The sequence below is a fragment of the Choloepus didactylus genome, chromosome 10, assembly GCF_015220235.1.
Source record: "Choloepus didactylus isolate mChoDid1 chromosome 10, mChoDid1.pri, whole genome shotgun sequence".
Lineage (NCBI taxonomy): Eukaryota > Metazoa > Chordata > Mammalia > Pilosa > Megalonychidae > Choloepus > Choloepus didactylus.
In genome coordinates this window covers 31697060-31715671 of record NC_051316.1, presented here as the reverse complement: position 1 = coordinate 31715671, position 18612 = coordinate 31697060, and the positions used below count along the sequence as shown (strand labels likewise).

At 38.8% G+C, this 18612-nt stretch overlaps 2 pseudogenes; both read right to left on the bottom strand.

Moving 5' to 3' along the window:
• Positions 1–9424: 9424 nt before the first annotated feature.
• LOC119505734 lies at positions 9425–9669 on the bottom strand (annotated as a pseudogene).
• A 1479-nt stretch (positions 9670–11148) lies between these two features.
• On the bottom strand, positions 11149–11510 carry LOC119505703 (annotated as a pseudogene).
• Between the last annotated feature and the right edge of the window lie 7102 nt (positions 11511–18612).

Here is an 18612-nt window from a genome sequence, read left to right as displayed (position 1 = left end):
CTCCTTCACACTTGGCTGTTTTATTTAATACTCACAACACAACCCCTTGAAGAGTACAGAATGATGCTTATTGTTGTGGATTAGGAAACAGGTGCAGCAAGGCATGTGTAAGAAGGTGGGAATTAAAACTGGGCATTTTGACTTCTCCTTTAGTGTTCTGTCCATCTACTTCCATTTATATTTAGCAGAGAACCCCCAAAGTAGTGGAAAGGATTCCTAACTTTAAGTTACCTGATTGTTCTCTCATCTCTTGTATTCATTCACATGTTAACTTAATAGACACACTCAATATTCATGCCAAAGCTTCAGCATGGCCTGGGTTCTTATGCTAATGTTATTATTAGTCCTTCAATTAGGCTTCTGTAAGAAAGTGAAAGGGTTATGCAATTTTCCCTCCTCTGTATTATGTTTAATGACTTACATGAACACTTCAATTTTACAGAGAAAAGTCTTCTGGGGAAGAAGAGGATTGCTCAAAAATTTTCACCTAAGGTAAAACTGTAGTGTATAACAAAAAATACAACCAGACACATTTTATTATAACTTTCTTTCTCAATTGTTGGTGCAAAATGTGACCAAAAAAGTTTTTATTGTTAAAGCAAAAATTAAAAATGTTCCATGAATATGGTATAATAAAAAAAAAAAAAAAGGAAACTTCAAATACCTCCCAAACTCTGTTTCACCAAAGAGAGCAAATGGAATACCAAAAATGAATAAACTCAGGGAATTTCTAAACTTTTATCCTCTAAGGTCCCACTTGAATTCCATCTCTTTGGTCAAGCTTTCCTTGTTTCTCAGTCTGAAATAAGACGTTTCAAATCTATTATGATTAAGTTTATTCTTTCACCACAGCACTAATCACAGCCTACTATGTACCATACCCCAGTGGTTCTCAGATTGGGGGGCGGGTGTGATTTTTGCCTTGAGGGGAATACTTGGCAATGTGTGGACCCAGAGCAGGCTCACCGAGTGTGCAATCTGTGCTCGATGTACAGAATGGCCCCATGCTTGGTTGAAGGCTTTCCTGTCACTGTCTTGGATTCTTAATACTTTTACTTTGGAACTTGAGTTTTGTAAGGGAGGTCTGATGGGACAGTGAAGCACGTACATAACCAGAGCAGCAGGTGCAATATGTGGGTCAGCCGTCCGTTGCCAGCCCATTAGCCTAGAGAGTTCCCCATGCCTCATGAGCACAGACTTCTGGTGGGTCTCCCAGGAGCGGGAGTTCAGCAGGGCTCCAAGATCTTCCGAGTCAAGCATGTTTCACCTAATTCTGAGTAAGTAGGGATGCAGACAGCCCCAACAGACCACACCTGGTGTTTGAACTAGAACTTGCCTTGAATGCAGAAAGAAGGTAATGGCATTCTAAGAAGCATGAACGAATGGCAAACCCTATTATATCCTTTCTCAACTTGCCTTCTTTCCCTATTTTAGCCAGACACCTACCCTGGAAATGATGAGATAGAAGGAAAGGGAAAGATAGAACAACTCATATTCTTTTTCCTTTTAGTCCTTTCTAACCTAAGGTAGAGAACATTGTAGGATGTGTACATATCAAGGAAGGAAATGGTTGAGTTTATTTTGGGCAGTATTTCCACTGTTCTGGTTAAGAGCCAAAAACATAGACAAGCAAAAGCTGCAAGATTTGAATTTGTAATTTTGGTGATTCCATAGATGAGTTAAATGCTCATTTGCTATTTGCATTTAAACCTGGCAGTCCACATTATAAAGATGAACAGTTAAATTCATGCTAATACTTTAAAATTTTACTCTTTCTTTAGTTAGAATAATATTAAGCAGCCAAAAAACAAAACAAAACAAAACAAAACCAAAAATCCCCAAAACAAAAATCAAGCAAAAATATATCTTGGCAAGTGGAGATAGAGACTGAGGAGAAAAGGAAGAAACTGTATATTTTAGTTACTTTTGAAGTCACTTTTGTCTTGGCTTTTGAATAAGGGACCCACATTTTGTTTTGCATTGGGCCCCACAAATTATGTAGCTGGCTGTGCTAGAGATATTTTTGTTTGATGAAACAACTGGCGGGAGGGTACTATTCTACTGGTATCTGGTGGCTAGAGGCCAGGGATGCTGCTGGACATCCTACAATGTACAAGACAGCTCCTCACAGCAGAGACCTGTCTCGTGCAAAATGTCAGTAGTGCTGAGGCCGAAAAACCCTAAAGCATTTGGATCCATTTATAACCTCTCCAACTAGGTATTAAATCCCTTTAGGTCATGGATCACCTCTTCTCTTTCTAACTCAGAATGTTTGGCACAGTGAATTTTTTTTTTTTAAGTGATCGATAAGAAAAAAGAATATTCTTTCAAAAGTCTTTGTTGCTTTCATGATCCTCATTTTACAGACTAAAATGTGAACCCCAAAGTTGAATGTCATTCCCATTCCTCATTTGTGAGGTGCCTCATTGATAGGGGCATAAACTACATGGTTCAAGCCCAGACATTTTGGGGAATGAAAGGGGGAGCTATAAATCAATATGCTTTGACAACGAGTGCTAACTGGGGGTGCTCCTGTAGCATGAGGATCACTGGTCACCTCCCCCTGGGGAAACCAAGTCACAGGCAGCACTTGACAGTAAAAGGGAGGTGTCCAGGACAGTGCTTCTCTTGCGCTGGTTTGTGCTGTGATGACGGGGGACACCTGCTGTCCCCACGCAACAGTCATTGACATACCCACTTTTATGTGGCAGAAAGAAGTAAAAATGGAAAGAGGAGAGGGAAATAAGTGTGTGTAAGGCACTTTACAATCTATCACTCAAGGAGTCCTGGCACCACATTTTTTGTTACAATAGCATCAGTCAAAAAAATTCAGCCACAGACCTTGTCATAGAACACACACATCATCTTGCATCTCAAATGCGGGAGTTTATCATTTGCAGAAACCTGTGCCAGGTTCTCCTTATCTCGTAGTATCTCTTTGGCTGTGTACATACTCATGCAATTGAAGTGAATGTGTTAAAAAGAATTGTGCTTTCCCACGCATTATTTAAACGACCTCTGGAAGAGGAGAAAATCATATTTCTGGGTCTGTGCCATATATATGGTTTGGCTAATTAGACTACATTTAAAAGAACCATAGCTCTTTCTCTCAAAAACTTTGCTGATATTTCTTCCTCCTGCTTCTTCTGCTTCTGCTTCACCTCCTTCCTCTTCTTTTACTTTCTCCTCCACCACTGCCTTCTCTTCTTATTTCTGTTATTCATCTCCTACTACTAAAACACACGCAAATTAGACATGCATTATTGAAACACACTGAAAGAAAAAGAGCTACATGATTTTAGTGGGACAGAAGTTTCAAATTTGGGGCAGGAACCCATCCCCATACCATAGGTTTGTTGCTAAAATTCTTCTTACACCCTCAAACACTCCTTCATCTCCTCTCTTCCCCCCAAAGTTCTGTCGAGAACCAGCCAAAATCTAGAGGAATGAATATAAATTTATTCATTTTCCCCCTTTCATAAAGATCCATGACCATGAAAACAAGGAAGTTGGAATATAGCCCCAGACTCTTAATTTGGACTATTTTCAGATACCGGTCTGGTTCCATAATGCTTCCATGGCTGGATTTGCAATTTCACACCGGAGAGACTCCCAGCTCGCAGCTGTATCTCCTTCTGGGGCTAAGGAGAGCACTGAGTCAGAGACCTACCCTTTTGTCTCCAGCACACAGGCTCTTGGCAGCAGACCTCCTCGGTTCAAGCTTGCTCACTTCTGGAGTCCTGCCAAGTCTCCACGATGACGATGACATTTCGCTTTACGTGAAAGGGAAGGGTGAAATGGGAAAAATTAATTCATTGCTATGTAATAGGTGTAAAACACTTTGAAACTTGTAGGCATTGCCCTATGGTTACCCCCCAAAATGTTGGCTTCTTATGAGAAGGCAGTGTAGTTATCTTGACAGCTTTTGCCTGCTGGTAGCAGCTGAAAGCAACATGGAAGCTAGATAGTCATCACAATAAACCTCTGAGCTTTGCCCTATTAAAAATGTCAAACTAATAAATCACATTTTTAATGGCCAAAGGGAGAGGCGAGATCAATAAGTTTTGGGAAACCAAGCAAATATCTTTTGCACATCTATAGACGTATCATATGGTGTTTAACTTCAGTGACAGATATTTCTCCACAAACTAAAGTTCAGTTTTAAGATCTAAATTAGAACACTAAGGTTTTATTAACTTTGAAACTAAAGGTCTTGGAGTAAATCTTCCTAGTTGTAGGTTTCAGATTGTTTATGTGTTTACGTAACATGAGGGTTTTCTCCAAGGTTTACACAGTTTATAAATAGCCCTATACCTTTCAAGTTGTTTTGTATCTTCAGAATCTTCAACGTTAACAAAGAAAATTAGTCAATTCTTTTAACCAGAATTTTAAAGAGCAATCCTGTATTTGGCAATCATTTACAATATTGAAACAGCAACAGGAAGTCAAATCACACAAATGGGCAGGATTTACTATTGAGACAATGAATATAAGAGGCTGTGGTGCTAGCGCAGATTGAGCTGTCAAATTCAAGGGAAAACAGATCCCGTCAAAGAAATAATCCTCGGCTTATAATTATTCTCAGTAGCTTTTCTTTCCTCTCCCTCACACCTCCCTACCATTGAATTACATGTGCATTTGCAGACACTCTCATTGGGAAGTCAAGAAAATGCTGAATCCCACATCTTGTATAAGTTATTCATTTTGGTTAAAGTTCCAAAATTGCTTTTTTTAATGAGTTTCTCTTCACAAGTACAAAAGATATAAATAAGGTGCAGCAATGGGCAGCAAAGGAAGCTCTTTTGAGGTCTTGGTGAGACTGTTTTAGTAGGAACTGAGGACCACTTCTGATGCTCACTCTAAAAGAAATATTTTAAGCAAACCATAAAAGTGGGCTTGACCCTTCCATGGGCCCATCATAAATCAATCGTTAAAGCAAGGGTGAAAACTGGGGAGGAGGTCAGAGGTGGGAGAGAGGCCACCGAGAAAGGACAGTGTGAGAAAATAGAGTGAAATCTAGAGGGAAAAATAGAGTACTCTTTTGGCTGAGTAGCATCATTAATTCAGAAATCTTGGTTACGTTGCTTATAATTGTACACTCCTAATGAAATTGTAGCCATAAGAAAAATTCCCACAGCGGAACTTGAAACCTAGGGTTGTTTTAGTTATAAAGATCCTATTCAGTAAAAGGAAGACAGAAATGTGATTAAAAATAAGTATCAATCCACAATGTCTTTATGTCCTTAAGAAAGTTCCTCCAAATATACATAAAGGCTTATGCCTGTTGTTTCCATTTTTCATTAATAATTTTAAAATATTCAGCTAGCAATCAGACATAAATATCTTGTTCATGCTATCTCAAAGCATGTCATTTTTTGCCATGTTCTGAGAAAGAAAATCTTTAACTTTTTACCAAATTGATTTTAAATTATATGCACAAGGAAAGCATCAAGAGGAAAGAATATAGAATGATGAGTTAGCTTGTTGACTGATTAAAAACAAAACAAACAAACAAAAACCTTTTTGTACCAAATGTAGAGTCTGAATGATCTGTATCTAGTCATCTGTTTCCTGGGGCTGGAATCAAGTTGGAAAACCAGACAATTAAAGTGATTCACATTTAAATGAAAGGTGGTTTGATTGATTTGTAACGACACAATTTATTTGGTAATAATGACATTCCTTGAGTTTGGCCAGGAAGACAAAGGTTGATTTATTTCCTAATAACAAAGGAAAATGGCCCGTCTGCTCAAAACTTCCTCATTCTTCGTGGTCCACAGCTAGGTTGCTAGAGGACTCTCCTGACGGATGAGGATCCCAGACAAAAATCTTTCAGAGACATGCAGCACAATGATCCCGATAATGGAAATGGGGCAGCTGTACACCTGAAAGTTTTAAAGAACTGCATGCTATTTTTTTTTCAACTTGCAATTTCACAATTTGGTATTCAAAACAAGGGGTCGTGCTAGATAAATTACACATCCCATGCAAAGCACCTTAACTTTGACATTTGTAAAGACACAGCTCTGGTTAGCATGTGTTCTTGAGACAAATCTTAGAGTATAGCATTGTTATTATAATGGCACCGCAACATATTTTTAAGATGTTTTCCTTACAAAAAGGCTCAACCTTTTATACAGATGAGTCACTTAAAGTGAGATTTTTTTTAATGCAAATATAAATGGAACAATTCAGAGGAGTCTACATAAGGTTGATAAACAAATAACAAAAAAATAACATAAAGGCCAACAGATTGATAAAAGGTCAATTTTTAGCAAATGATGTGGTTTTTATTTCCAGTGATAAAAAATTATAATATTAAACTTCTTAAAAAGTTTCTTATTTTATTCTAATAGGTTTTTTAACATTCAGAAAAAGGGTGGTACTTGGGACCTTTAAGAAACAGAGTCCTTCTTGAAGACGATTGTATAGCAATGTAGCTTACAAGGGGTGACAGTGTGATTGTGAAAACCTTGTGGATCACACTCCCTTTATCCAGTGTATGGATGGATGAGTAGAAAATTGGGGACAAAAACTAAATGAAAAATAGGGTGGGAGAGGGGATGATTGGGGTGTTCTTTTTTACTTTTATTTTTTAATTCTTATTTTTACTTTTTCTGGTACAAGGAAAATGTTCAAAAATAGATTGGGGTGATGAATGCACAATTATATGATGATACTGTGAACAGTTGATGGTACACCACGGATGATTGTATGATATGCAAATATATCTCAATAAAACTGAATTAAAAGAAAAAAAAAGAAACAGAGTCCTTGAGTGACTTACAGGGTCTCCTGGGCCCAGGACAGAGCAAGCTGAAAGGAAGAAGATCCTGAACCCTGGAAAAAAGTGGTCAAGTGACTTGGAAAGCAAGTGAGGTTTTCAGGAGATCTCCCCACTACCGCCCCAGCAGGAAAAATGCAGTAATATGAATATGAAAGAAGAATGGGTAACCTCATCTTTGCCGCTTCCTGAAAAGAGAGAGAATTTTCCATTTTGACATTGAAAGGAAGCTGGGCACTGCTGCAGGGCGCTGTTAAAAGAACTAAGATGGCAAATTGCTCTTTTTTTCCAATTCAACATTCATTCAACACGTAAGTCCCCACTGTGTACAAGACTCTCCATGCTTAGCATCCAGCAGTGAAGGAGACAAGTGAGGTTGTTGCCCTCATAGAGCTTACATTCTAATGAGAAAAGTGGGGGGCAGATGATTAAGAGGCAGTTAAAGAGGCTACCTCCCAACAGTGACAAGAGGTAAGTAGGAAGGAAATACAGCAGTGTGACAGAGCAGGGAGAGTGGAAACTCTGGTGGATTCAGCCAAACAGTGGCATATGAGTGAAGTTGGCAGGGAGGTACAGTTCGTGAATTACTCAAGCAAATAAAACACATTTTTTTTTAAGTCTTAAAAATTCAGAGAGTTTGTTCAGGGTATAACAAACAAACACCTGCATACCTAAAATGCCTAATTAATAAGTGCTAATACATTGTCACTTATGCGCCACGTTATTTTGAATACAAGGAATAGAAATATTACAGCTGAGTTATTATTTGTTTTGCCCATAGAGTCGAGTTCCCTTCCCCTTCATCCCTTCCACCCTCTGGATGCAATCATGATCATGAATTTGATGTGTTATTCTTCCTTTCCATATTTTTGTACTTTTACTTTGTGTAGATGTGTCCAGGAATAGCATCGTCTTGTGGTTTTAAAATGTACCCAAACTGTAGCATTCAGAATGCAAAATTCTGCTCTTTGTTTTTTATTCAGCACTTATGCATCTAATTCCCTCGTTTTTGGTGGCCGTAGACCCATTCTTCTATTAATGGACATTTGGGGTTTTTGCAAAATTGCTTCACTAAATACTTCCGTATATGTCCCCTTGTGCACAGGGACACAAATTTCTTTAAGAAATATACCTAGAAGTAGAACTGCTAGATGTGTGTGAGTGTGTTGGGAGTGCAGGGAGTATGTAGCAAGTTTTCCAGATATTTCCAAATTAGTTTCCAAAGTGGTCAAACACATTTATAGTTACATTAGCAGCATGAGGCTTCTCCCTTTTTCTATGCTTGCCAAAATTTGATATTATAGATTTTATTATTACCAAATGGTAGTTTCTTTCTTAAATTGGCATTCAAAACAATATCATTTCTTTGATGGCTAGTGCGGTAAAACAGCTTTTCATATGTTTATTGGTCATTTAGTTTTCCTATTTTGTGAACTCCCCACTTCTATCCTTGGCTGGATTTTCTATCCCGCTGTTCACAATTTTCCTTATTGATTTGTAGTAGCTATTTGTATATTGAGGATTATATTCTGATTTTTACATATGTCTATAAACATACCTGATATTTATATCATATATATACATATACTGAATATATTTGTATTCAGTAAGGTGGCCAACCACAAAATTAATATATAGAAAAACCATTAACAATATTCATTAATCTGTAGAGGTATCAACCAACTAGTTGGAAGATATAATGAAAGCCTTATTTGCAAAAGTAACATAGGAAAAGCTTATTGAGAAATATAAAGAAAATTTTAAATTCTATTAAGGACACAAAAGAAGACCTAATTAATGGAAAAGCGTATCAAGTTCTTGGAGAAGAAAATAACACCATGAAGATGTGAATCTTCCCCACATTTATCTACTAATTGAATGCAATTCCAATAGAAATCCAAGCAATATTTTTTGTGGAACTTGACATAAAATCCAAATATTGGAGTAAAAATATTCAAGGAGTACTAAGATAATCTTTAAAAAGAATAAAGAAGAGAAAGCATATCCTATAAGGTGACAAAATTATCATAAAATTGTAGTAATGAAAACCGTGTGCGCTGGCTCAGGATTTGCAAATTTGCAAATAAGACATTGTTCCTGACTGTATCTTTTTTTCAGAAAGCAGAAAAATAATTTATTCCAAACGAGCACAGAAATAAGAAATTTATCCTAAAAAAAATAGTTCAGTGAATTCTATTGTGTTGGGACAGATATTCCCTTGTATTGACTGCCCCGTTGGAGACTTGGCTGCCTTGCAGCAGGTTCTGGGCTGGTCTTAAACACTTTGCTGATTCTCATGCTATGAGCAGGCAGGAGCCATCTTCAAATCCACAGATTCCAAGGAGAGAGAACCATATTTCTCAGAGGAATAGCACCTTCCATCTCAGAAGACCACATACACATTTTGTAGAGTCAGCACAGTTTAGGTTAAGTAGCTGCATCGTTCATCAGTGTGTAAAGAAGGTGACAGGAAAAGATACTGCATTCTAGAGAAAGATACTTAAGTGTGGTGTGAACATTTAAGGCAGCTGATGCCCAAATGAGCAAGTCAAGAAAGGTGGTCTGGCTTTGGAGGTGATTTTGCATCTAGAGGAATTCTCTTTGTGACCTCAGTGAGCACTGTAGAAGATGTCTTCTTTCTCAAGGCCACTGATACTAGAGGTACAGATGGTTTCATTTTTCAATTGTGGTCCAAAGAGAGAGTTGAGTTGGGCCAGAATTGGAATCAGCCAAAAGAGATAGCAGCAAATGCAACCGGTCACCAATATAGTGACGACAGCTCCCCGTTTAGGACCCTTAGGGATGAACCAGGGCACCAAGAGGCTGATGAAGCCCCAGGACATGCTCATCATGATGAGAAGTACCATAAGGCTGTCAGACGCCATGGTTGCCTCCAGAGCTGCCAGCCCCTGCTTTGCCACCTCATTTTGGTCCCACCCAGACTGCTCAATGTATCTTGACAAGTTTTTTTGTTATAAAAATATTGCTACTTATTTAGTCACTACATAATTAATTTTCTAATTTTTAATAAATAATTCTACTTTAAGAGCACAAAAAAATGCCTGGCATATATATATTTTAAAGTCTTTAAGACATAGGGAGATCTGTTGCTGTCATAATCCAAGGAAAAACCATTTTCTGTTAGCTGACTCAAGATATACAATAGGAATTAACTGGCTTTGCTGGGCCTTCAACTTCCTTACGTATGACAGCAATGTTTACACAAGGAGATTACACTCACAGAATCATATAAGATTTTTTAATGGTTGAGTTTGAAGAAACCAACAAAGCCATCTGTTTTGGTTTGCTAAAGCTGCCAGAATGCAATATACCAGAAATGGGTTGGCTTTTAACAATGGGAATTTATTAAGTTACAAGTTACGATTCTAAGGCCATGAAAATGTCCAAATTAAGGCATCAACAAGAGGATGCCTTCTCTGAAGACAGGTGGCTGGCATCTGGGACACCTGTCCCATGGGAAGGCACATGGCCAGCATCTGCTGGTCCTTTGCTCCTGGTTCCAGTGGCTTCCTCTACGAGCATCCGCGGGTTCTTTCTTAGCATCTCCAGGACGTTTCTCTCTCTCCTCTCTCTCTCAGGGTTTCTGCCTTTTATCCTCTCATAAAGGGCTCCAGCAAAGGATTAACACCCACCTTGAATGAGGTGGGTCACATCTCAATTGAAACAACCTAACCAAAAGGTCCTACCCACAATAGGTGTGCCCCCGTAGGAATGAATTAAAAGAACCTGGCCTTTTCTGGGGTACATAACAGCTTCAAACCAGCACACCGTCCTTTGAACTATGTAACTCATTTTATGAAAGAGGCCCAGACCCACCTAACCTAGTAATAAAACGATTTAGCATTTGTCAATATGTTTCTGTAATGAGGGATAATACAGGGAGCCATAAGGCATCTCTAAGGAGTCCCTGAGGTGGAATCACAAGCATGGCTGTGCCAGCAAAAGCTGCTAGAGACAGGAGGAAGCCTTGAGGAAAGGAGTCACTGGACCTGCTGGGCCAACGCTGCTACCTGAGTCCACTGAACCCAGCCCTGCCCCCCGTTTCCCAGCTGACTTCACTCTTGAGACCCAGAAGCAGTTCTCTCCGTGATTCTCCCAGGAATGCTATTAGAATATCGTTGCTAGTCTTCCCCATCAATGCCATTCTGCTTTTTAAAATTAATTGACTCAAATGACAAGTGCTTAATCAGAAGCCACCCTATCCTCATTTGTGTTTGAGTGTATGTTTTTGAGAGTACGTTTTTATTCATCAATAAACTAAAAATCCACTTCTAGATGTTTCTTCTTCTCATACACTGCACTTGTCTTATGAAGTAAGCAAAGCCCTATGAGGGAGGCTTCACTTAGTCTTCAGCCTCAGATTCAACTTCATCTTAACTAATCTGGAGGTAATGAAATTCATGAATCTTCTTCTCAGACAAAACCACACGAAACCACATGAAGATTGTTTTTCTTAAGGTATTTCTTGATAAGGTATTTCAAACACCTTTTAGAGAACTGTTTCTCAGAAACAACTGATTTTATTCTTGAAACATTCAATGTGAACTTTTCCCAGATTCCCAGTTTTCCCATTGACTTTAACCTTCTTCCACAGAAACTGTTTGAAATCTCCAGAATCAAAAATTCTATCTTCTCCTGAATGAGTAAGATGCAAGTTAAGCTCCCAGGTTGACTCCTTAGGTTTCTTGTCTTTCTGTGGTGCCATCTTGACAACCAGTCAAGTCATCAGTGAGCATGGTTACAATTTAATAAGAGTCTATTCATTTAATGAGGTTTAAAATTTACCAGGCGGTTTTTTAGAAACATGCTAGATAACCAAGATGTCCTTCAATAGGTGAATGGATAAACAAACTGTGGAATATGCATACAGTGGAATACTACTAAGCGATAAAAAGAAATGAGCTATTAAGCTACAAAAAGGCATGGAGGAAACTTAAATGCAAATCACTAAGTGACAGATGCCAATCTGAAAAGGATATACACTGTATGATTCCAATTATGACATTCTGGAAGAGGCAAAGCTATAGTGACAGTAAAAAGATCAGGGATTGCCAGAAGTTCAGGGGGAGGGGGGAAAGAATGCATAGGTGGAACACAGGGCAATTTTAGGGCAATGAAACTATACTTTAATGGTGGATACATGACATTATGCATTTATCAAAACCCATAGAACTGTATAACACAAAGAGTAAACCCTAACATAACTATGGACATTGGTTAATAATAACATAATGAAATTGGTTCATCAATTATAACAAATGTACCACACTAAAGCAAGATTAATAATCAGGGAAACTGGTGGGGGGGATGGGAATTTTTTGTACATTCTGCACAGTTTTTCTGTAAGCCTAAAACCACTCAAAAATAATGTCTATTCATTAAAATTGTGCTAGAGATTTCTCAAATATTGTTTTATAGTATCTGTACTATGAACCAGGAGTTACACCATCTCCATTTAACAGATGAGGAAGCTGAAGCTCAAGGAGGCACATCACTTGCCCAAAGATATACAGAGAGAGGGCACGTCTGTCAGACACCAGCTCTACGGGTGCCATCTTGTGTGCAGTAATGGAAACCATCTGCACTGGCCCAGAGAAATGCAAATAGACAGTTCCTCATTGTATCTTGATGAGTTTGGCCAACTGTCAACTCAACTTACATCGACTCTGGGCCCACACAGGAAGGTGGGGAACACTGATCACTTGGAGCTCCATAAGACTTGGATTCCAAAGAAATCTAGGACATGATTGCTTAGAACTCAGGGCAGGCTGGTCTGTGGCCATGTGCTTGAGAGTCACTAACCTTCCTGTTTGTATAATTTTAGCACGTCTTGGGAGAATGTTAGCAGCACTTTATTTTTCTTAAGTTCTCATTTCATATGCAAACATTTAAGCATTAGCTATTTGTTTCTTGGGATTAAACTTGTGCAATGTCATGTACAAGAGTAAATAATTGATGCAATGGTAGAAAGGATCAGTAGCTTGGAAAAAAACCTAGTAATGAGTTAATGAAAAAGATGCAGATATCCTGTACTACATTCTTTTCATTGTCTGGGACCCTGAAACTCTAGTTTCTTTTCCATTCCCTGATCATAAGAGGCTCTTCCCTGCCCCAGCCTCTACACTTGCTGTGCCCCTCTGCCAGTTCTTGCATGGCTACCTTTCTCATCCTTTAGGTCTCAAGTCAAATATTAGCATTAAATATATAAATATATAAAATGTATAAATATATAAAATTCATAAATATATAAATATTGCTCTAATCACCCTAGCAAGACTCCACAGTTTCTCTGTAACATATCCTCTAGTTTCCTTCTTTCATATCACTTGTCTCAATCTGAAATTACCTTACTGATTGATTTCCTTGAGGCTGGAGAGTTTTTCTCGTTCCATGTTGAATCTTCAGCATTAGAATAGAGCCTAGAAAATGGTGGTAGCTCAGTAAAAAAAATTAAGTGACTCACTGAGCAAATGAGCAATCTTGTAACAGATAGGAAAACCATCAGAAAACCCCTTTTCAACTCTGCTTCCCGGAAGGAGATTTAGCAATGAAGATGGGTGGCAGACCGTACTTTTATTCAGTTCCAAAGCCCTGGTCAGGAAATACTGGCTTCAGAGGCAAAGAAACCTGAGACCTGACTGCCTCTGGGTTTGGCACCTCAGCTCAGGAAACCCCCACTTGTAAGCAGATCAGGGGCGCCTGGGAGCCTCCTCCCCTCCGCTTTTAGGGCGTGCGTTCTGGGCTTGCAGAGGTGGCTATTGACTGGGTTTTGTCGAGCCAACACAGAGTAAATATTTTCAGTTCCTGAATGCTGGTGAGAGCAGGCTCCCCTGCTATCAAGTGTCTGAGCCTCAGAGTAAACTCAGCCTCCATTCAGCAGTGGGCTCAGCTCCCCTCACTCTGGGGAACTGGCCAATTAGTAACACATGTGTAGGGCCAAGTTTCTCCAGCAGCTCGGCCATATGTGAGAAAAGTCTATGCAGCTCTAAGAAAGAAATCAACAGCAATAACAAATCAAGGGTCAGGTGATGAGGCGCAGGCATTCTGGAAGGCTTGTAAATACCAGCACACGTACCTCCTCCATAAATACAGAGGTGTGGGTGCATTATAGAGTGTAAGAACAGAAGAATGGGTGGGAAGAGATGCAAGGCAAATCAGAGAGAGGAGCAAAATTAGGTCTGCCAGATGATCCATAGAAGAAAAGAAAACCTTGATCGTCCTGGGCTCAAGTGTTATAGAAATTCACGCTTGATCCATAAATAAAGATTGTCGAAAGCTGTTGCTGTTTTGTGTTGGGTTTTGTTTTTTTTTTTTCCCTCCCTCAAGGGGGCAAGATTCTGGCAATGATAGAATACTTGAAGAGCAATCTGAAATGAAGCCACGTGGACACTCAGAGTCAGATCTCTGTTGCTATGCAGAATGGGTGGCAGCTAAAAGCTCTGAGATGCTCTTTTCCTCTTGGCCAACTGGAGAGGATATTAGGGCTCCAACAAGGCCCTCTTATTCAGTTTCTAACATAAGTAATCTAATTTGCTTTAGGTTCTGGGAAGCTGGCTCTACAAGGTAGCTTCCTGGAAACTAACAAAAACTTACATCCCCAAATTCTTGGGCAAATTAGGGATTAAAAGGCCAATTGTGTGTGTGTTTCAAATCAACAATGCTACATAGGTGAGTTGATCTATCTAGAAAAAGTTTATGGGTTAGGCAAAATTAGGTTTGGGGGGAATAGCACATATTCATTCCAGTCTTTTCTTTCTTAGGCTCACTTTTAAAGGATCATTGAAATCCCCCACTAAGAAAGGAACTACAGCAGAAAGGTGTCAAGTAGCACCCTCAGGAGCTGATGTTTCAGCATTTTAAAAGGATTAGCTCAGAGTGGAGATGATTCTCTTTTAGAAACTACAGGTAGTTTTCAGAAATAGAGAAGATTCTTAAAAAAAAAACCTGTCCATATTGCATGTGGGAATTAGTGCTTATTAAAATGATGCCTTATCTTTGTTCATATACATATTCCAAGAGAGAGAACACAGGTGGCCCTAGATAGCCCTGGGAAAGCTGAGCCCCTCCCCAGTCCATCCTGCCACAAGAAGCAAAAGCCTTCAGGTTTTTCAAATAAGAAGCTGGACTCCCAGATAAGTTAAATAATTTTCCTAAGGAAATGTAGCCAATGAACCAATGACAAAGCCGTTCTAGAAACTTATCTCCTGATGTCTGGTCCTGGGCCATTTCAATTCTGTTGAGCCAACCAAGTCTGCTTAGATCCAGACAAGTATCCCCAAGGGATTCCATAAACCACTCTGGAAGTGCATTTCCAGATTAAAACTTGTCCATTGGGGTGCTTTTAGAACATGGGTTTTTCGAGCCAGGGCTTCATGTTCCTCTAAAATCCAGAAACTTTTTTTGGTGTTTTTTTTTTTTTTTTAATTTTTAATTGTTTCTGTCTTCTAACTGTGGATTTAAACACAAACCAAAGATCTCAAAGAAGCCACAGACCAATGCCTTTCTCTACTTACCCTAAACCTCTACCACCATAATCTTGATTTTTTAGATGCTTAGAGAATACAGCATTCTTGGAGGAGATGGCCCAGGATAAGATATTTCAGCAGGTGTCTAGTAGGTGAAATTCCATGGCTCTCCTTCCAAGATGATTTTATTTTAAAACAGAAGTCAAATTTTACACCATATTGTTGCTAGGAATATACATGTAACTGTTTTCAGAACAGTTTTCTTCTATTTCTCAAAGAAGAAAAGTTCAACCTTTCTTGTCTATGAAATAACTGTAAATACTATTCTTTCGATAATGGAGCTTTGTTTCAAAGTAAGACAAATCTTGTCACCTACTCATCCATGAACAGAGAAGATTCTTTAAAAAAAATACTTGTCCATATTGCATGTGGGATGTAGTGCTTATTAAAATGATACCTTATCTTTGTTCATATACATATTCCAAGAGACAGCATTTATTGTAAACGAAAGATTATAATAGCCCTTCTTTGGAGGATCTGACCCATGAGTTTCTTCATATAAATTAAGGATTTCCATAAACTCCAGTTTCTGGTCAACCTTTTGGAAATCTGCAAATTATTTGGAAAAATTATTTGAGAGGATAAATAGGATATTATCAGTCAATTGATGATATCTGGGTTAAAGATATGGGAGCCTTAAAATTAAAACACACATACACACACACATCTACAATGAGAAGTTTGTTCTTAGCACAAAGAAATTCAAGTTTGAAGAACATTTCTTTTCCATTGGGACTATTATCTCCATTAAGAACTACAGGCCATCAAAACCATCCCCTTTGTGGTCCTCAGGTTATTCCAGTCACAGAATTGCTGGCAGAACTAGTTTCCTAAAAGCAATCTGTCTCAACCAACTTCAAGATGAAGCCAGAAGATTAAATCAGGTCCAATTTACCTATTCAATCTTTGTTCTAGAATTCAGCAATGCGCTTCAAATGCTAAATCCATCAACTTATAAACACCAGCTCACTCAGCTAAGAAAACAGGTGAGTTTTGACTTCCCCTAAAGGGCCTTGACTGTGATAAATTCTTTTCTGAGCTCACATGCACCCTACCTTTAGTTTAGGCAATTTTTAAAAGACCAGTTCTTAATACCTACTTCCTAGCTTTACTCTCACATGGTGCATTTTACAATTTACTGACACACACACACACACACACACACACACACACACACACACACATACACACAACAACAACCCTATCCAGAGTATTAGTCAAGATCTAATAATTTAGAATTTGGAAGGAAACTCTAATCTGTGAATGTATCTAAGAACACTGTCTGAAATGAGAATGTTATGGTAATCCCATCTAAATAGAGTTTATTTTGTAAGACAATATTTATGAAGGCATATGCTAATGGAGTTTTAATTTACTCTTCCTCACTAGAATTTCTTCAAGAGGACAAGAATTTTGTCTTATTTTTTTTCTCAGAACATAGAGGAGTGCCTGGCAATATAGTATAGTAGTCACTGGATAAACACATGAGGAATGAATGAACGCAAGCATGCAGTTTCCATTCTGTGTGATTGACTAGGATGGGATTCTCCTCCCAGAGATGAAATAGTGGGTTTATTACAATGAAAGGCATGCATCCCCTTGGCTGCAGTTTTTATTTCTGAGATGTGGCTCTAGAAGCTGGGCTAGGTGCTTCCTTTCCCTCTAGTTTATAAACAGCAGGAATGGCCAATTTAATGGGCTTTCACATCCAAATATATGACTAAGAATAAAACCTTCCTTAGGTGAAAGAGAACTTCAGCTTTGACTTTGTTCCATAGTTGGACTTGTATCTAAATTATATTGCAAATATTTCTCAATTCTCTTTCCTATATCTCCAGTGCTGGCCTAGAGCAACAAATCTCCCATAAAACTTTCTGTCACTGCTGGCTTTGATTCTCTGTACCAGTCAGTAGCTCCTGATGATTTAAAAAAGTTACATTTGACATTTACTTCCAAGGAAAGGGAGAATGTGTCAGTGTCCTTGACTTCCCAAGTGCCACCTACATCAGACCAGCAACCAGTCATCATAGTTCATTTGATTTAGAGAAATATTCCCAGCAATGGGCTAGAGAGCACACAGGCTTTTCTGTTTTCTCTCCTCAATCCCCAGAATGGAAAGAAGCAAGATCAGTTTTACTGGGTTGGTTTTGAGTTGGCTATGAGAGATAGACTCTTGCATTCTCCATATCCAGGTCCCCAGGAGAAAGTACCAGAAGAACAGGCTTCCCTGGCCACTGCTGGCCTCTACTGGTGTGGAGGCAGAGGAAATCAGGAGACCATTGGTGGACGCCCTCTTCATTCCATCCAAGATGGCGGTCTGGGCAGAAAAGGGTCCTCCCCATGCATTCACTTGAGAATGCCTTAGTTCGCAACACTTCATGAATGAAGACCTATTTTATCATCTCTTGTTATAAAGATGAACACACTCGGGTAGAGATCCCAAATCAATTTATTGCAGTTTTTACACTAAATTACTGAGAGAGATGAGAATGGATCAAGGACTATTTGACTTTGGATCTCTACTGCTTTAGTATATATGGAACCAGGCATATTATCAGAGGCTGGCCAATGTTTGCTGAATGCAAAGGTGACAATTTTTCTTGGTTTGCCCAGGACTTTCTGGGTTTCAGCTCTGAAATTCCCATGTCCCAGGAAAACCATCTGTCCAGTGCAAGCCTGGATGGCCAGTCACTCTATTCAGAATGTCAGTGATGCTTGCTGACTTGCAGAATTTGGAATTAAGGTCAGTTTACCTCTAGCAAATCTGTGTAGCCTACCAAAATGCATGGCATAAATCTCATAGCCTGAGGGGGCACAAGAGTCACAAACAAACAAAAAGTTTTCTATACAAACAACAACATATTTTTCTGGACTTTTTGAAAAATGCTTTCTTTCTTTTTTTTTTTTTGAAATACCTGTCAAAATAATTGGTTAGCATGAAACACTGAAAGGTCATGAATAAAAAAAGGACAAAGTCAAACAAGAAGCATGACAAATGATTCCAGTTCACAGAATTCTCTCATATTGCTCTCCTTCTCCCAAATCACTGGTTAAGTGACTTATTGGGGACATCCTGGTCTATACAAAGCAATCAAGGTGGTAGCCTGAATATTTTAATCCAAAAAGACAAAAGAGAATGAAATTGAAATACCGGTGGGGGATGGCGGGATGGGGAAGGATCATCAAAAATCTTCTCGCTATGCCTTTCAAAAACAATAATAAAATAGAGATTTGTCAAAAGAAGCATCCTACTGCTTAATAATTCCGCTTTAAGTACATTTT